Genomic DNA, 19,042 nt, shown 5'->3' with positions numbered 1-19,042 from the left:
CAGTGTAGTCCATATCCATACCTACAACTTTGCCGAAGACACCAAATCGATCAAAAAATTCCTGCAAGAGATACAGATTTTTGAATTTTCGTGTATCATTTTTGTGTGGACAGCTGCCAAATTTGTATGAAAAATTATATGAACGAACTAATGATGCAATATGGCTTCTTTGGGCATACCGAAGGCACCAAAAAGTTTCAGCCGGATTAAAAAATACAAAAAAAAATCGAATGACCGAAATCTCAGAGAATTGCTCAGTTTCAACCGATGGAATTCGAACCCAGCACCAACAGTAAGGACTGGCGCCTTAGCCCGCTCGGCCATCAGACCGTTGAAGAATGAAAAGGATAAACGCATATATAAGCTTGACATTTCGGTTAATTAGGTTTCTCATACTGATGGGCTACATTAAATTTCATTAAAAAAATAGGAGAATCATTTTTTTTAAATGATAAAAATCCATTTTAATCGTGAAAATCACTTACTGAATTACAGAAAAAAAAATAGGGTTAGTATGGACACTAGGGTAACACTAGAAAAAAAAAATTATGAACAACTCAGATCTTCCCGACATTTTCCTGGTTTTTCCCGTTTATTTCTGGATACGCGTATATCTCAACATAGTGTGAATAATTTCCTTATTTTGGATGTTTTATGCTTTTTTAGGATCTTTGATTCACTCATAAGTTTAACATTTATCCCGTAAACTTCACCTAGCCACGGGAAAAGTTCCCGTGACATCTGCCCACCAAATTATAGACTTCACACCCCAAAAACCTTCCCAACAAAGGACAAAGTCGGGTACGCACGTCCTTGGTAAATAAAGTTTTCCTCATCCAAAGACACACATACACATTTTCCCAAAAAAATTCATGCAGAACACTGATAACGACTCTCGCACACCACGTCACTCAGAAATAATCTTCAAACAAACTACATCGAAGCACAAAAAAAACTGTTGAACAACCCGGCTCTTTTTTGTGTGCCTTCGACAAGTGGAAAACTCGGCAACCAGCTGTCGAAGCGAACCAAGGACCCAATAAATATATACTTAACTGAAAATGAAAGGCCCAAAATCGCGAAACGAACGAACGAACGAAAACTTTTCCCAAGAAGACTGGCTTCTTCTTATTGAGCTGCCCTTTTCCCCGTCCAAGTTCGCAGCCAGAAGAGACCTCTTGACGGGGAAATTGGGAGGAGGTGGGGACGGAAAACGCACTATTGTTTCCAGATATTATCGCCTTTATCTGTTTTCTTCGCTGGCTGGTGCTTGCTGCTAATAAAATGAGACTTTCCCTACCCGCGCCGGAACACCGACACACAAAGTCAAACACACGGAGCAACTTGGCAAAAGGGACAGAAAGGTCTGTTTCTTCGTCTGTTTTTTTGAAGGCCTGGTTTACAGCTGGGTTGAATTTCCCTAGCAAGACGGTTCAACACTTTTCCTGGCCCGGGGAAGTTTTCTCTTTGAGTCAAAATAAACCTGCAAACCGGACAGTTTCTTGGGTGGTTTGAATTTTTCGTTGGCTTTTTATTTAGTTGAGTACAAATTGTCATCCCCCTAAAATCGCAAAAAAATGCATGAGGCTAGTTTTCATGCAGATTCTGATAAGTGTGATTCTGACGCAGAATTGCAGCAAAATGATGCAACCACCGCTTGGGTGTAGGAAATTAAAATAGTAAAATACCTATCAAAACATTTTGAATTCAATGTGAGAAATATAACATTAGTAAAATTATCTTATCTCTCAAGATTAAAGTATTTTCAAATTTTAATTTACATGTCATAGATAAAAAATTCATATTTGCGAAATAAATATTTTTAAGAGAAGGTTCGGTTTTTCTCTTTAAATTGATTTCTCAGAATGTTGTGATAGCGCAGCGGTTCTCAACCACGAGCGGTCTCAGGGTGTAACGAAAAAATATTCTAAACAAAATATAATATCATAGCTAGCCAATTTTGCAAAATAAAACAATATTTTTTTTTTAATCAGTTTAGTTATTGTATAAATTATGTTCAACTTTTCATTGTATTTTACCCACAGCTTTTTTCAAAAATAATTTAAATTAACCCTCTACTGCCCAAATTTTTTTTTCGATAATATTTATTTTTCCCGTGTTCAGGAGGTCATTTTGAGCAACTTTTGTTCTACGAAAAACTTTACTTCTCTTGTTTTATGTTTTTCTTGTTTTATTTTTAGTATTTTAATTTGCATTTATCTTGTTTAGTTTATGTTTGTGTTTGGTAGTATTTGGCCTTTTCTACCACCTAATATAATTACATTTTGCCTATCTAATTTTTTCACGTTTTTGCAGTCACTTTTTCAATTTTTTGCATGGTTTTCACATTTTCTGCTATAGAATGGCACCATCATCATTTAAATTGCTAAAAAGTGCGTAGAGGCATAGTCTGGAACACTACAAAAATTACAGCATACTTCTTTTTACTGAAAATATAGAAAATGTTAGTAAAAAGGCAAAAACACAGCCAAAGCTGACCCCTAAAAAAATGACATTTTTAAATACATTGGCAAAGTCACATAAAACAAGTTATACTTCCAACCCCGAAATTTTCTAAAATTTTAAGAGTTCTTCTTTCCAATGCTTTTTAAAGATCAAAAATCGGTTGGAAAATTGATTTTTGGCGATTTTTTAGATCGAAGCCCGTCTAAAGGCGGGGTTAGGTTGTAGAGGGTTAAAAAAATACAATCGTCAAGTTTTTATGATTTGTTTGTTTGAAATTTAATAAACAGGGCAAACTATCACCTCTTTAAAAAATCTCAAAAGGTTGATCAAAGTTTCTAATGTTTCCTTTTTTGGACACTGTTTATGCGACCTTTCGTTGTTTTAATATTAGTTTTGAACTATGATTTTTTAAAGTGTAACTCATTTAGCCCCAATTTTATGTTGTTGATATCTTGGAAATTGTGGATTGTATTTTTAATGTTACGTAAAAAAACAATGTAGTGAAATATTCTCATATTTTTGAATATTTTTTTATATGTTAGATTGTATGAACGAACTAATTCTGCAAAAATGCTTTTTTGGTCAAAGAAACATAACGATTTTGAGGTTGGAAAACTAAAGGCATATAGATTAAAAATCCCAAGCTTTATGGAATTTGGAGCGTTTAATTAAAATCGGCTAAGTTTATAACTAGTACTTGTTTTCTTTTGAAAGCTATCCTGAAAATAAAAAAAACTCTTCTACTATATACAAGAATTGTTTCTCTTCATTTTGTAAAACTCATTTAAAGCGTCTTCCACTAACTTGAGCATCTGAAAAAAACCCGGGATAAACGAAATATAGTAATTATTAGTAAAATTAAATTAACATAACATTTTTCTCATCAGAAAGGCATGTAAAATACCTTTTAATAAAGGTATGATTTCCCATTTAACCATAAATTGCCAGAATTTCACCAAGATTCTCATGAATTTATGAACAAAAAGAAAACCAAGCTGAAATTCCAAATACATCCTCCGTGCTAAAATGTTGTTGAAATGAAAATTTACTACAGTTTTAAAAACATTTATCGCACCAAATTAATGATAGGATTTTAACAAATAAATATTACACGTTTTTTTTCATAAGCTTACTGCAAAACAAGAAAATGATTTAAAATATAATTTAGCAATTGATTTTGCTTATTTGGAACTCTGTTTATGTTAATGATGAAAACCTTCTTTAAGGATTACATGCATGTAGGAAATCTTTAAAAAAAATATATTATAGAAAATTGATTAACCCACTAAAAGATTATTTCCAATTACTCCAAAACTAAACTAAAAACTAACAATTTTGTATTTGAAAAAAGCTAAAATAGGGGAAATTCTCGTATGTTTGGCAGGTTAAGCACTCGCTCCTAACTCCATCCAATTTGCTGATTTTCACTACTTCACTACTTCACAACTAATTCTGCACAACTTTTGATAAAAACTTGCTTGCTCACTTCTTATTGAGCTATTTATCACTCGTTTTTAGTTGAAAACGCTTTAAATGAGCTGTAATCGAATGTCAAAGTCAAAGTGCTGAAATGGCAACATTAGAGGCACGCTGGAATTAGATGCTGTTCCCCTTTTTTATTTTTATTTTCATATTCTTTTAGAAATTGTTTAAATGTGTGCTTTTACCAACCCTTGGCATTTTTGCTGATTTACATGTAGATAACCCCTTTACATTAAACACTCCGAATAAATAAAACCAAAACAAATTTTGCACCGATTTCTTTCGATATCAATAAAATTACCGTCATCTGGGGCGAATTGGAACAGCTGTTAGCCTCGATTCTGTAAAATATTTGGATATTTTTGATTAGTTTCGGATAGAATGGACACTGATTAACAAAAATAGATATCAAAATTTCAAGCTTTTGCCCCAAATGACGATAATAAAAGTTTATTCATTATCGAGCACCTTTTTTAATTTCTTTAAAAAAATAAAGAATTTTCCGAGACAAATGTCAACGCACCTTCACGTAAACAAACCAACAACCACGCGCGATCTCTCCGGCGCTGGCAACCCTGCCCAACCAACCTCATGACACACATTTCTGGCATGTGTTATCGTCATCACCCATACATGCCTGCACCTTCAGAGTTGAGTTCATTTTCCCACACCAAAGAAAGAAGAGTAAAATAACATCCCGAACAATGGGCATGTTTTCCCGATTTTCCTCGTGTTTCCACGTTCTCACAAACACACACACACGTGCGCGCTTGTGCGTGTTTCCCACCGATGATTTATGACCGAAATTGGCCTAGGCTTAACCACCATTTACGGCGATAATAATAGGGCTGGCCCAAGAAGGAAATTTGCTGATTGCCGATGACTAGACAGGATTAAAACTTACCTCCGATTCGGTGGTTTGTTCCAACTTGCCACGACACGGCGACGTTTTCCACACCAACAATAAAAACAATTTCCCGAAGCTTCCAAGGATAATATTGACGTCGTCGTCGTCGTTCAACACTCACACACACTCACTCGCGGTGAAATATTTCAGCGGTATTTACAAATGCACACCAATACACACACACGCACGAAAAGCCCCTTCCGTCTGTTGCCACTCACTCATTCACGGTGAGCGGAAAAACGCAAACTGGGAAACGGGTGGAGGAATTTTCTTTGCTGTTTTTCCAGCACCGTTTGCGTGTGTGTGTGAGTGCGCGATTGAATGTAGCACTAAAAAACTTCCAACTTTTCTTTCTTCGACTTTTCCATCCAACAATCCGTCCACTTAAGCCTAGTTAAACTATCAAATCTTCACCGCTACTGCCAACACCAGGTTCAACACACGCTTTTCCACCGTCCTGTAACAACGATTAACCAGTGAGAAAACACCACCAAAAATCCGAATTCGGAAAACTCGGGCCCACTTTTGCCTGTCCCCTTTCGGTGGCAGTACACTCTCGTGGAAAACTGGGCTAAAAACGTTGCCTGCTGCTGCTGCTGGCCTGGAACTCACAGCTGGCACCTCTTCGGCAGTGGTTCGGATTCGAGACTGGGTGGTGGGCTTTTCCACCCTTGGCGAGCACGTGTCACCCGACCAAGTGGGGCTGTGTTGGTGAGTGGCGAACAGTTTGAGGTGGCTTTTTTTCTTCTTCTCTGTGTTGCTTCTTTTTGTTGGCGGCGTGACGTTAACGGCGTGTGACCGCGAGTGAGCGACCACCGTCATCGGAGGAACTTTTACGGTGGACATAATCGGGCTGTGTTGTGTCCGGGAATAATGTGGACAAAGGTATAAATGGGAAAAAAATAAACTATTATACGTGTTTAACGTATATCACCAAGATACTCTCACAACTATTTAAGCATTAGGCAAAAATTAAATCAAAAAGGGAATAACTATTTTTCCAAACTTTTAAGGACATATCTTTAAAAACTTTTAAAAATGTAGACAACATTTGATAACGAAAAATTATTAGAATGACTAACTTTGCCACTTTTGGTGATTTTTTGTTACTGCTTGATTTTTTACAATTTTGTACACATCTTAGAGAATGTTTGGTAAAAATATGAACTGTTTTGGGGTCATCCATAAAAACTTGATGAATGATATGCTGAATGACAGTATGGAGTATAAAAACTATTATATACCGAGAACACTCATGGGAGATTTATACGTAGAAAGTTGTGTTTAACCTTCCTGATTAAGAATATGTTCGATTCAAAATATTCTATCGGTAAAAATTGCGTGTTTTTCAGAAAATCTAGGTTTTCCCAAATAAAGTACCATAGGAGGAGGCGCATGGTGGCTCAAGTCAATTCTAATAATTTGTTTATAAGCCTTATAATATGTCGTGTTTCAAAATGTTTTACATTTAAGGTTAAGATTTTTTGTTTTACCCTAAGCAAAGGGCAACGCGATTTCTTAATTTATCATGCTAATTCTTCAAGCCGAATGAGTACAGAAATTAACAGTGCGAGGAAAAAGCTACCGCACATCTGGCGCGCCGGGGAATCGAACCCCGCTCTTTCGCATACCGTGCGAGCGCGTACACCACTTCGCCAACGCGCCGTGCTTGCCGAGGCAAGTTCAGCTAGTTGTTTTGTGATCTACCGTTCTCCACTGATCGTACCAGTGTACGGTTGCTTCTTCCAAGAAGAAGAAGCAACCGTACACTGCTCCGATCAGTGGAGAACGGTAGATCACAAAACAACTAGCTGAACTTGCCTCGGCAAGCACGGCGCGTTGGCGAAGTGGTGTACGCGCTCGCACGGTATGCGAAAGAGCGGGGTTCGATTCCCCGGCGCGCCAGATGTGCGGTAGCTTTTTCCTCGCACTGTTAATTTCTGTACTCATTCGGCTTGAAGAATTAGCATGATAAATTAAGTTTTACATTTGTTTTACCTTTGATCAACATAAACTTTCGAAAAAAGTATTTTCTAATCAATTTTTTAAATCTTTATTTAGTACCAGACGCAGTGTTGCGTTCCTCACGCGCTCACCCGCTCGTGAGCGCTCACTTTTCGCTCATTCGTGAGGAGGAGCGCTGCGCGAGCTAGCTCGCGTTTGCCCGCGCTAACGTTTGCTCCGATTTTTTAGCTCACGTTTGCTCCACGCTCGCGCTCGCGCTCGCGCTCATCTTGCGCTCACGGAGCGCTCGTTTTGGACGTATCGTTAATCATTTAACGTTTTTGAGAAAGTTTTTTTTTTCAATTCTAGATGGATTTTTTGCTTAAGGCGCAGCAGGGCTGTGGAAATATCACTTTGTGAACAAATTTTATGATATATGACCATATATCAACCATGTTTTTGAATAATAGGTTGGATTCGCAAGTGTCAAATCATTTTGGAGACATACAGTTGAATGTATAAATATTTTCGAATTAATGGGCCTTATTGTATTAAGGTTAGCAGAGAGGTTCGGGAGAAGGGATATAGACGCCTACATAAAAGGGCCTGTAAACCTTAGAAAAACTTACAACACAATGAAAGAGGATTTATGCTTTGGTAAGTTCGATTCAATGTGTATGATCTTGGTTGATTAAAATATAACATTAAGCTGTTTTATGTACCTAAAGTTAAAAAAAAGTTATTCCGTTTATTAAATCTTTCAGTGATTCAGTTATTAGAAACGGCTGATCTTTTTTATTAAGTTAGTCTTTATTTGGACAAACATTTTAGAAAATAGAGTAACATTGTTGAAGCAGTTCTATTTTTAAAAATAAGCCTCAAAATTGCTGAGGGTTGAAATAACCCTTTTGACTCAAATCATATAAATTGTCAATATTTTCACCACGAAAAGGTTAGCTCTTCTTCCCCCAAGAGATTTATTCAACACTTCCGCAACCAAGCCTCTGAAAATATTCAATTAGAAGTTATATATGATTTTTTGAACATGGATGATTGAAACTGTTTAAAAGGTTATTTTAAAAATTTAAAATATACAGAAATCGTCAATATTTTTTCATTACAATGTAATTGGTCCAATATGGATTTGATGTGTATACAAATGTCTAGATTTTAAATAGAACGTAAATTTCGGTTCGCTGACCAAATCCATTTCATTGCTTACTTTTGTTTGTTTGACCACTTTCTTGTTTGTTTTTGCTGCCTGTGCTAGGATAGTTCTAGAAACTTCGTTTGAAACAGGCAGATGCTTCAACAGGAAAAAACAACTACCTACTTTGGCTCACCAGCTCACGTGAGCACAAAACGCTCCGGTGAGCGTGAGCGAGCACGAGCTACCTGATAAAAACTCACGCTCCAGCTGGAGCGAGCGCGCCTTCCGAGAGCGCTCGCTCATTCGCAACCCTGACCAGACGTCTCCATTAGTATGAAAAAAAAAACACATTTTTCTGAAAAACGCAATTTTCACCGATAGTATTTTTCGAATCGAACATATTCTTAATCAGGAAGGTGAAACACAACTATCTACGTATAAATCACCCATGGGTGTTCTCGGTTTATAATATATTCCTTTTTCCATTCCGTGAATTTCGTACATTTGATCCAGACTCGACTATCCGAAGCCTATTTTGATCCAAAGTCCTAATCGAATCTGGAACAAAAAAAAATAGGCATATTTTGTTGTAAATCGCTTTGTAGACAGTACCTCAGGTGATGAATGAAAAATTATATCGATAGTTCCCGTAGTTTTGAAAAAACTAAAATATCCGTAACAAAAATCCTGGTGCAAAAGCTCTGGTTGATGTGCACCAAGTTCAAGTTCTGTCAACCCATTTTAGCCAAATTTGAAAATGCATACTTTTTTTTGTGCAGCATGAAAATGCAAAAAACTTACTAGTCAATCCATAATTATTTATAAAATTTGACAAGAAATAAAACTGTAGTGATGTTTTAATCAATTTGTGATACATTTTACTTCAATATTTCAATTAAAAATTAGGATCGAAATTTTCAGTTCAGTTAAATTTTTATTTCACTATTTTGAAATATTTGTACAATCTTGAATTAACCATTATTAAACTTGTAAAATACAGAACAGATTTTTTTTATGTTGTGCAGTTTCAGCAAATATGAGTTTGAAATTATTGGAAAAGTTCCATTAAAGCTTTGACAACAGGCAATGAATAATGTAGGGAAATTGCATCGGGCTCCTAATGTTGGCATTTCAGCTCTTTGACGTTCAATGACAGCTTTTAAAAAGCGTTTTGATCTGAAATCTTTTCTTCTCTTGTTTATTGTTTTTAGTATTTAGTATTTTTCAATGCATTTTTTTATATATATTTTATTTTTTATCAATTTTGCAACCTCCAATCTTTATATATTCGCCAGTTTGCTGTTTTTTCCTTATTTTCACTATTTCGATGTTTTCATTGATTTTCACAGATTTTTGTATAAACTGTGTTAAAATATAATCTGGGACATACCAAAACTTTCTGCATACTTATTTTGACATATACAAGTATGGAATATTAATATTAGGTAAAAACACGACCAGAGTTGACACCATAAAATACATTCTGGAGTTTTTAAGGATCCTAAAGCTATGGGGTTTTCGGTGTTTAAAGGGCTTTTAAAAAAATATAGAATAGTTCAAACCATTTCGTCATAAAAACAAATCATCATAGTCATAATTCTAAGAAAGATTTCTGCCTTCTTATGCAGTTTGAAGACTCTAAATTGAATTTCAAATTGTTTTTTCGCTATTTTGATACCGAAGCCCGTCTAGAGGATTGGGTCTTAACAACACAGAAAAAAATATTCCTGTAAATTTACATTATTTATCATGTACCAAAAGGTATCATGATAAATGATGTATATTTACATTAGGTTCATTGGAAATTTACACTTGATTCATTGGAAATTTACATTAGTTTTGGAATTTGGAATAAGAAGCTCGACTTGGATTGCAGTAGGAAAGGGGTGTGGCCTATGTTCTATTTTAAAATGGTTGAAGCGGGCAGCAAAAGGAAAATCTGATTTTAAAAAGATGTTTCACAGGTAGGGGACGCTTTCTCGTCGACGGCCAAGTGGAATAATGCTGGACTGGAATCGAACGGACGACGGGTAGGATGTTCGGTTTTACTGCTGCTACCCGCTGCCGACTGAGCCATCTTCGCATTTTATAAACGAGCGGCTAAAGCATCAACTTGTTCAGGTCGAGGCTCAGGCAGTGGGCAAGCGAAATATGAGAGCGATAGAAAGAGAACCAAATATAACTATTTTTAGTTCGGGTAGTTTTGAAGTCAACGTTTGGCAGAAATACATTGGATATATGATTTACATTAAATAGGAATTTACAGGAAGCCGAACACGGGTAGAAATCCATCAGATTTGAGTTTCCATGCTCAACGTTTCCATTCTATTCATGATTTACATTAGATTTAGATTTACATTGGAGTAATTTCCATGACTTTTTACTCTTTACATCATATTTCAACATTACATTGAGTGAGTTTACATAAGAAACAGTAATTACGTGCTGTGTAAATTTACATATTTTTTTCTGTGAAGATAAGAGCTCGACAATCAAAAATAAGACAGCAAATAACACTGACCTACAAAAAATGACAAAAATGATTGCGCAGACTCAACTCGAGGGGAAGCAAGAAGTTTAGGGTCCCCAGAATCACACGCACTTTGAATTTTTCAAAAATATTTAGACTGGGCCGAATGGTTTTTCTCCAAAGTTTGTATGGAGAATTAGGGCGGTTCGTCGTTGTTGCATACAATCCAAAAATTGCATGCAATATGTGGGTGTAGCGAACAGCACTAATTTTCCATACAAACTTTGGAGAAAAACCATTCGGCCCTGTCTAACAATTTAAAAAAAAAAAAATCAAGGTGCACGTGTTTCTGTGGACCCTAAACTTCATGCTTCCCCTCGAGTTGAGTCTGCGCAGAAATTTTGTTGGACGGTGTAATAGTTTGATTTTTTAAGTAGTAAAATCGCTTGACTAAACCAAGTTAAAATAGAGAACTTAATTTGCTAGATATTTTACGTAAAAATCAACAAGTCATTAAAGATGTGTTATTCCATTTTACAATATCTGATAAAATTTAAGCACCGTCTTCTGGGGTTAATCGCTACCCATGGGGCAAATTGGGACAGCTATTCTAGCCATGTCGCAGCCCAAAATTTTGATATTTTGAGTGGTTTCGGTTAGAGCATATTCAAAGCAAAAAAAATGTGTTTATCCCTTTTTCAAATTTGAAGCTTTTATTGCTCTTAAAAGTGTTGTCCCTATACAGACTGTAGTTCCAATACGCCCCCTTTGACGGCATCATATTTTCTTAAGAGGCAGTATTTGTAGATTCTGCTCGGTTTGTTCTAGAGGTCGTATCGAGGTGCTCCGATTTGGATGAAACTTTCAGGGTCTGTTTGCCTAGACATGAGATGAACTCATGCCAAATATGAGTCCTCTACGACAAAGGGAAGTGGGGTAAAACGGGCATTGAAGTTTGAGGTCGAAAAAACATAAAAAATCTTAAAATTGCTCGCATTTCCGTAAAACTTGATCAATTCCAACTCTCTTAGATGCATTCGAATGGTCTTTTGAAGCACTTCCAAGTGTGCCATAGACAACCAGGATTGGTTTGACTATTTCTCATAGCTTTTGCAAATTACTGTCAAAAATTGATTTTTTTAAAACCTTTATATCTTTTTGCAACAGCCTCCAACACCCATACTCCCATAGGTCAAAAGATAGGTAATTTCATGGACGATAAGCCTACGGTATTAACTTTTTGGCCAATCGCAGTTTTTCTCATAGTTTTTCGATTTTTCTAGAACAAACATTTTGCAACGTTAGTTTTTGCCCTGCAGGCCAAGAAGACGGCACTTTTTGGTCTCAATTTTGTCATATTCGGAATCCTCGGACAATTTCACGTAAGTTAGAAGTATTGGAGTTGTAATTTTGATTTAAAAAATAATTATATAAAACATTTCAGAAAAAAGAAATAGATCTTATTTACCCTATGATCAATACGTCAAATGCTGTATCAAGTAGGCGAAAACCTGTTTACCCCTAATTCAACAAATTGTTAAAAAATATTTTGATTCATTCTAAATGGCAATTTTTCCAATCAAATTTACAACTTCAATACTTCTAACTTACGTGAAATTGTCCGAGGATTCAGAATATGACAAAATTGAGACCAAAAAGTGCCGCTATGGCGGTTTACAGGGCAATAACTAACGTTGTAAAATGTTTGTTATAAAGAAATCGAAAAACTATGAGAAAAACTGCGATTGGCCAAAAAGTTAATACCGTAGGCTTATCGTCCATGAAATTACCTATCTTTTGACCTATGGGAGTATGGGTGTTGAAGGCTGTTGCAAAAAGATATTAAGGTTTTAAAAAAATCCATTTTTAACAGTAATTTGCAAAAGCTATGAGAAAAAATTGAACCAATCCTGGATGTCTATGGCCCATTTTAAAGTGCTTCAAAAGACCTTTCGAATGCATCTAAGAGAGTTGGAATTGATGAAGTTCTACGGAAATGCGAGCAATTTTAAGATTTTTTATGTTTTTTCGACCTCAAACTTCAAAGCCTGTTTTACCCCACTTCCCATTGTCGGAGAGGGCTCATATTTGGCATGAGTTCATCTCATGTATAGACAAACAAACGCTGAAAGTTTCATCCAAATCGGAGCACCTCGATACGACCTGTTGCACATTGGTGAAAAACTCGCTCTTAATTTTAATTTGATTCACCGATAAGAAATCAATTAATTTAGTCAGTTTTATATATTTGACAAAAATCAACTAAGATTTACTCATTTACAATGTCCAAAGCGAGCACGTTCTGCCCGTTCCACACCCCTCCTCGGTGGCAAGTGTGTGTGTGATCAAAATAATAAACAACATCTAAAACAATGGCCCAATATTGCACATAAACCGTGCCCGCGCGCTAAGCTACGTGATCCCGAGCGGATGTCCCGGAAGAGGAACAAAACATCAAAAGAAAGCGCTCCCGAAAGACACTCAGCTTTCACCACCCCACACTCAAGCCACGCGGGGCGCTCGTCACTCACACGCCGCCGTGCCACTCACAGGATCACAACTCAAAATAACAGCCCGCTGAGTTTTCCTCACCCACTTTTTTTTTGTTTGTTCGCCACTCACCAACACACGTGCGCGGAAAATAACAAGAGTGTGCAAATTAGGTATTATTTTTACGTGTTATTTTCTCCTTTTTTGCTAGATCGAAAGAATCACGTTCTGAGAATTAATAGAACTTGCACCACCACCACCGAACGCGACCGTGTTTTCCACATTTTCTATTTTCCTTCTCACTCTGGGTCGGTTCTTTTCGTTCTCCTTGATACTCGCTGAGAACAATATAATGTTTTCCTCCCGAAGTCACCTCTCACGCTCACTCACCTCGCGAGAGCGAGAAGGAAAATGAACCACCAAAGGAAAATGAGATGTTTTTTCCACCTTGCACACACGCACACACTCACTTTTCCGTACCCGTACAAAAAACTTGGCCACCTTTGGGGCACTTTTCAGCACCAACTTTCCAAGTTCTTCCACACTTTGGCCAGCGGTCGGCCCCGATCTACGGACACACGACGACAGAGTACACTCACTCGCGACCACCACCCACGAAACAAAAACACAACAAAGTCTCCCCCGCGAATCGACCGGATGGAAAATCGACTGGTGAATTTTTCCCGTGGCCCCGCTCGGATTGGATCCTTTTGGGATGGTGGTAGTAGGCCGCGACCCAAGGCTGTATATCAAAGGTTTTCGTCATCTTGCTTTGCATTAGTGTGAGTGCATGACTCCGTGCCACTAAAACCAAAACAATAACAAAAGAACAAAGGACCGTGCCAGGAAAACCAAAACATAAACAATGTCAATGTCAGTGGAGTGAGAGAGTCAGAGATAGCGATTTTGACAACCGCACTACTACACACTCAATCGCGAGTACCTTAGGTAGAAAGCCATGGCCGCGACCCGACTCGCGCTGGGCAAACTATTTTTCTGCGTGAGAGAACTGTCAGTGGGGTTTGATGATATTATTTTGCTACTAATTTGCCCTCTCACTCACGTTATTCTTTGATTAGTGTCTTGCTGTCTTGCTTGCCCACTCGCGAGTGAGCCGTGAGTCACCCTTATTTAGTCAGTGTTTTGGTTTTAGTTGGGGGCAGTGACTAAATTACGTTTTGTCTGTTTCTTTCTCTCTTGCTTTTAAGTTCTGCCTATAAATTTTCAATTTTTTTTTAATTTTTTTTCAATTTTTTTATTTACCTGCTTATATTACGGATAAAGAATTTATTAATGCTAAATATGAAACCTGGAATAATGAATGCTAAAATCCAGAGTTTTTTTTGAAAAGGACCAATAAACTATTGTCTTTCATATGTTTATAGGACCTAATCAAAAAAAACTCTAGAAATAATACCTAATAAATATCAAACCAGCAAGAAACCTCCATGAGTTGGGGACGTCCCCTCCTTTGCATCGATTTGTGAGCGTAAAACTGTCACTGGGTGGGTTCTTGTGAGTAGTGAGCCCCCATACGTTTGGGGAGCCGGTGAGATTGGTCCCCAAACATTTCACGCGGTGTACACTGACCGTGCCGCGATGGGAGTTGGGCTGGTAGAAAACTCTTCAATGGTATTTAATAAGGGGAGCGTGGGTAGACTTGTATCGCAGATAAATCTGTAAATTTCTCACAAAACCATGAACTTTTTGCATGAATTGAAAGCTTAAACATTCAATTATGTTTGGCTGAAAAGATATTTAATCAGATAAACTCTTCGAATCATGCCAAGTGTTTTAAAAAAATATTTTAAACCGGCATTTTCATAATGTTAGGAGTAACTTGATCCTCTTTTCAACATTTTGGAGAAATCTTATGCAAAATGTTTCTTGTTAATCCAAACTATTGATTTTTTATAAGTTACAGCAATTTCACATAAAACCTGTACGTTTGTGTTCAAAATATGACAAGTTTAGTATGTAAAATATTTAAAAACTTAAAATATTATTTTAGGGGGTAGGGCGTGGCTGAATGGTTACGCTGTTCGCTTCGTAAGCGGAAGGTTCTGGGTTCGATTCCCATCTGCTCCTATCGAGAAATTATGGAAAGAAGAAATTCTGAACACTTGAATATGATCGAAATATTCATTAGCTCGCGGCGGGGTTCGATCCCCCGTCCTTTGGGTCAGCAGACAAAAATGCTAACCACCAGACCATCGAAGTTTAGTTGACTAGTAGTATTAAGAATGCTATAAGAATCCAAGAAACTTGATTGGAATCTGTGAACTGAAGAACAGGAAAAATGCAATATTGAATGCAAAGTTGAATTCAAGAAAACTTTACTGGTTAGGCATACTCGTTAAGGTGTATTCACATTATAACGCATCCGCAGCCGCAGCCGCATCCGCACAAAATTTGACAGTACGGACGCACAGTGCGGACACGATTTCTCCAATGCATTTCATATGCAGCCATTCACACTGTTCCGCATCCGTATCCGCAGTACGGATCCGTATACGGATGCGGAACAGTGTGAATGGAAACATTTGAAATGCATTGGAGAAATCGCGTCCGCACTGTGCGTCCGTACTGTCAAATTTTGTGCGGATGCGGCTGCGGCTGCGGATGCGTTATAATGTGAATACACCTTTAGGCGAATATTGAACTCTCAACACGACCAGAATTCACCACAAAAAAGCTTGGTGAACCGAATTGGAAAGCTTTCAAGATGAATCTAAGAACATACCTTGACTTTTTTTTGATAAGGTCCTATAAGCAAATGTAAACATTGAGTGTATCCCTTTCACACCTTATGTCAAAGTCCATCGGAGTAAGCGGGATACACTCAATGTTTACATTTGTTTATAGGACCTTATCAAAAAAAAGTCAAGATACGAAGAATTAAGAACTATAAATAACTTTTACCGGCCACATCACTTACCACGGTGAATCCTGGCTTCAAACCCATCTTACTAACACCCTCAAACCTCACGTGATACTTCGTCGAAGACGCAGCCGATTTAGCGGTCTTCATCACTCAAGTATCGGACTAAAATTCCCATCCACTTCCCCCGTGTCTTACCACTGGTCGTGGCCGTGGCTACTCTTTATCTGTAGTCCACGGAGCAATTCTTGGAGGTCCTGATCAATAACAGAGTAGCAACTACGGGTAGACACCAATGCTATGCTATGCTATTTAAAAACTTAAAATATTATTTTTTAGACCAAAATTGAGCATGTTTACAAACACTGGTAATTTTTGTATACAAAACATTTGAAAATCGTTCAAACTGCAGTAAGTCATCTACAACTATACTGATGGAATCCATAAACGAAAAACCAAACCAATCAATTAAACTTGAGTATATAGTATGACGATAAATTTAACGTCAAATGCGTAAGGATTTTGTAGTTGATACGTTTATCAAACATTTCATGCATAAAAACTATTTTTTGAAAAAATTTAAGTGTTTTATATTCATATCAAAACAGAGAGCAGAGTTTGTCGTACCTACCGTAGTTTCTTTTTTAAAGTTACGCGGTACTTTCGATAAAGACGATTTTTCAATAATTTGCAGCCTGCAATGGCGATGATTTGGAAATGTGGTGTAAAATTAAACGCCCGATTTGATGGCGTACTCTGAATTCCGAAAAAACTGTTTTTTTTTATCTTTGCCATTTTTCGTTAAGTCTATGCTAATTTTTCCGATTTCATGTAAGTTAGCTTATAGGTATAGAATAGGTTTTTATAAATAAAATAAAATAATTTAGATGTCGAACTTTATTGAAAGAACTGCTCATATTCAAAAGAATGGAAAAAAACTCACCAAAATTATACGACAATCAAGAATAAGTTGTTTCGAAAAAAACTTAAAGAAAGAACGGCTCACATTTAAAAAAATGGACAAATTCACAAAAACATTACGACAGTCAGGAATAAGTTGCTTGAAAATTTTAATTTTTTTTCAAGAAATGCTCATACATATCTGAAAAAATGAAAAACTCTCAATAATATTATGACAATCAAAAATAGAAAGATATTGGAACATTTATTTTTTTTTTTGAATTCGCCTTTTTTTTGAAGAACTGCTCATATTTGAAAGAATGGGATAACTCACAATATTATTTTACAAAAACTAATATTTTTTTAGGGAAAAGAAAACTTCTCCAAAATGGTTTGGAAGTTATTCTGTTTATTTGAAAAAATAAATCATCAAAATCATCAAATACGAATTGGAATTGAAAGCAACGATATTATCATTTGAACAGAAAAAGTTTTTTTAAATGCATTTTACAGCTAATCAGTTGTTTCACAATATATATATATTTTTTTTTTAATATCTAAGTAGGTATTGAGCATTGTTTGCGCCGCGCAAAAACTTTTTGCGGAACTGTGCCTACATCGGAAAAAATTAAAATATTTTTTTGCAATTCCGTCGTAAAACTCTTTACTTTAAAAAAAAAAAAAAAAAAAAACTCTTTACTTTTTCTGTAATTCTCGAACGACCAAACAGCATACTTTTCTCTACCGAAAATAACAGAATCGAATAGTAACCATTTTCAAAATAAATGCTGAAAAGTTCTACTTTTCAGCACTGAAATGGGTGCTGGAAAGTTGAACTTTTCAACCCTTGTTAGGAAAAGTTATACTTTTCAAAACAAAATTGATTTATACGATTAATTGTCATATTGCATGAACATTTGTCCTATAATTCTGTTCAAAGGGTGTTTTTCGGAATTGCAAAAAACGTTGTATGGAACTCGTTGCAAAACTTGATTTTTTCATCCCTCGGCGTATTTATCCAACTCGGTGAACCTCGTTGGATAAATGTACGACTCGTGCTGAAAAAATTCTCTTTTTACACCTTGTTGCATAAACTACTATTTTGCAATTCCGTTGTGAAACTGTCAACTTTTCCTGTCCTTCTGGAGTAACGAAACGGCCTACTTTTCCCTACCAAAAATAATCTACTTTTGAACACTAGTATCGTAATGTAACATTTTTCAATATTTTTTGATTTGAACGTTGAATTTACTAACTTTATGAATGTTTGACCTAAAATTTCATTCTAGAAGCGTTTTTTCGGAATTGCAAAAAACGTTGTATGGAACTCGTTGCAAAACATGATTTTTTCATCCCTCGGCGTATTTATCCAACTCGGTGAACCTCGTTGGATAAATGTACGACTCGAGCTGAAAAAAATCTTCTTTTTGCAACTTGTTGCATAAACTACTATTAAAGCATCTTAAATTCCAAATATTTAAGACATTTTGAAACTAAATAAAATACAAAAACCTGTTTAGTTATCTAAATAAATGGCTTGCATTTATTTTTTCTCATGGATCATTAATTTTTTTATGAAAAATAATTTTTATTCGTACAATTTGTCCAAATGTTTCCAAGAAAATATAGCCAACGAGAATCATATTTTTTCAAATTCCACCAATTTTTAACAATTCAAATCTTTTTAGATAAATTATCATGATTGAGTTAAGAAAAATGAGATTTGCCATGTTTTTTATTTAATTCAGAAATTTCCAGCAACAACTGAACTAACTGAAAACAATTTAAAAAAATGATTTGTTTAAGAGAAAAAATTCAAATAAGCGTCGGAGGTCGTGGTGGCTGTTACGACCGCTTACGCAGCCGATCAATTGTGGTCAAGTTCCACAATAGTGTTGGAAATAAGAGACTGCGGTTTCGCTACTTTTTGCTCAGTAAGTTTAGCATCAACACTTTCCGAGCTCCTAATCCTTATTCCTTACCCGGTGAATATCGGTGATGGGAGCGGCCGGCAATGGGTGGCTTTCAAGGTGCTGCCTGTCCTGTTCGGGTAGAATTTGCTTTAATTCCCTTTATTCATACTCTAAGCAACCTGGGCTTTACAATCATCACATAAACATGACGAAGTCCAGTCTGCAGTCCATCTCCATGCGAATGCGAAAGCGAGGTCGTGGTGGCTGTTACGACGTATTACAAATTATGCATTTAGGTTGATAAATTCATGATTAAAGATTTAGGGAAAGGGGGGGAAATACTTTCACAGAACTTACCTTTTTTTGTTAAAGAGATAGATTTTTTGAATCAAGTTTTATTTTGAAAGGATTTCGGATAAAGATAGAACCGCCAAGTCAC

At 36.3% G+C, this 19,042-nt stretch overlaps 1 protein-coding gene across 11 annotated transcripts in view; it reads right to left on the bottom strand.

Annotated features, from left to right (window-relative positions):
• The window catches only part of LOC120423649 (calmodulin-binding transcription activator 1-like), a 380,253-nt gene extending 366,380 nt beyond the window's left edge, over positions 1 to 13,873 (bottom strand). For 8 of the 11 annotated variants that reach the window (XM_039587521.2, XM_039587525.2, XM_039587526.2 and 5 more), the window contains exons 1-2: positions 13,380 to 13,873; positions 4,853 to 5,312 (exon numbers count right to left, since the gene is read on the bottom strand). The gene's annotated coding sequence lies outside the window, so the exon portion shown is untranslated. Of the gene's footprint in view, positions 1 to 4,852; positions 5,313 to 13,375 lie in introns of all 11 variants that reach the window. The other 3 variants (XM_039587523.2, XM_039587522.2, XM_052710591.1) reach the window with 3 other exon arrangements.
• Positions 13,874 to 19,042: the final 5,169 nt, after the last annotated feature.

This window comes from Culex pipiens, chromosome 3 (genome assembly GCF_016801865.2).
Source record: "Culex pipiens pallens isolate TS chromosome 3, TS_CPP_V2, whole genome shotgun sequence".
Classification (NCBI taxonomy): Eukaryota; Metazoa; Arthropoda; class Insecta; order Diptera; family Culicidae; genus Culex; species Culex pipiens.
This window is presented reverse-complemented; position numbering and strand designations above follow the sequence as displayed.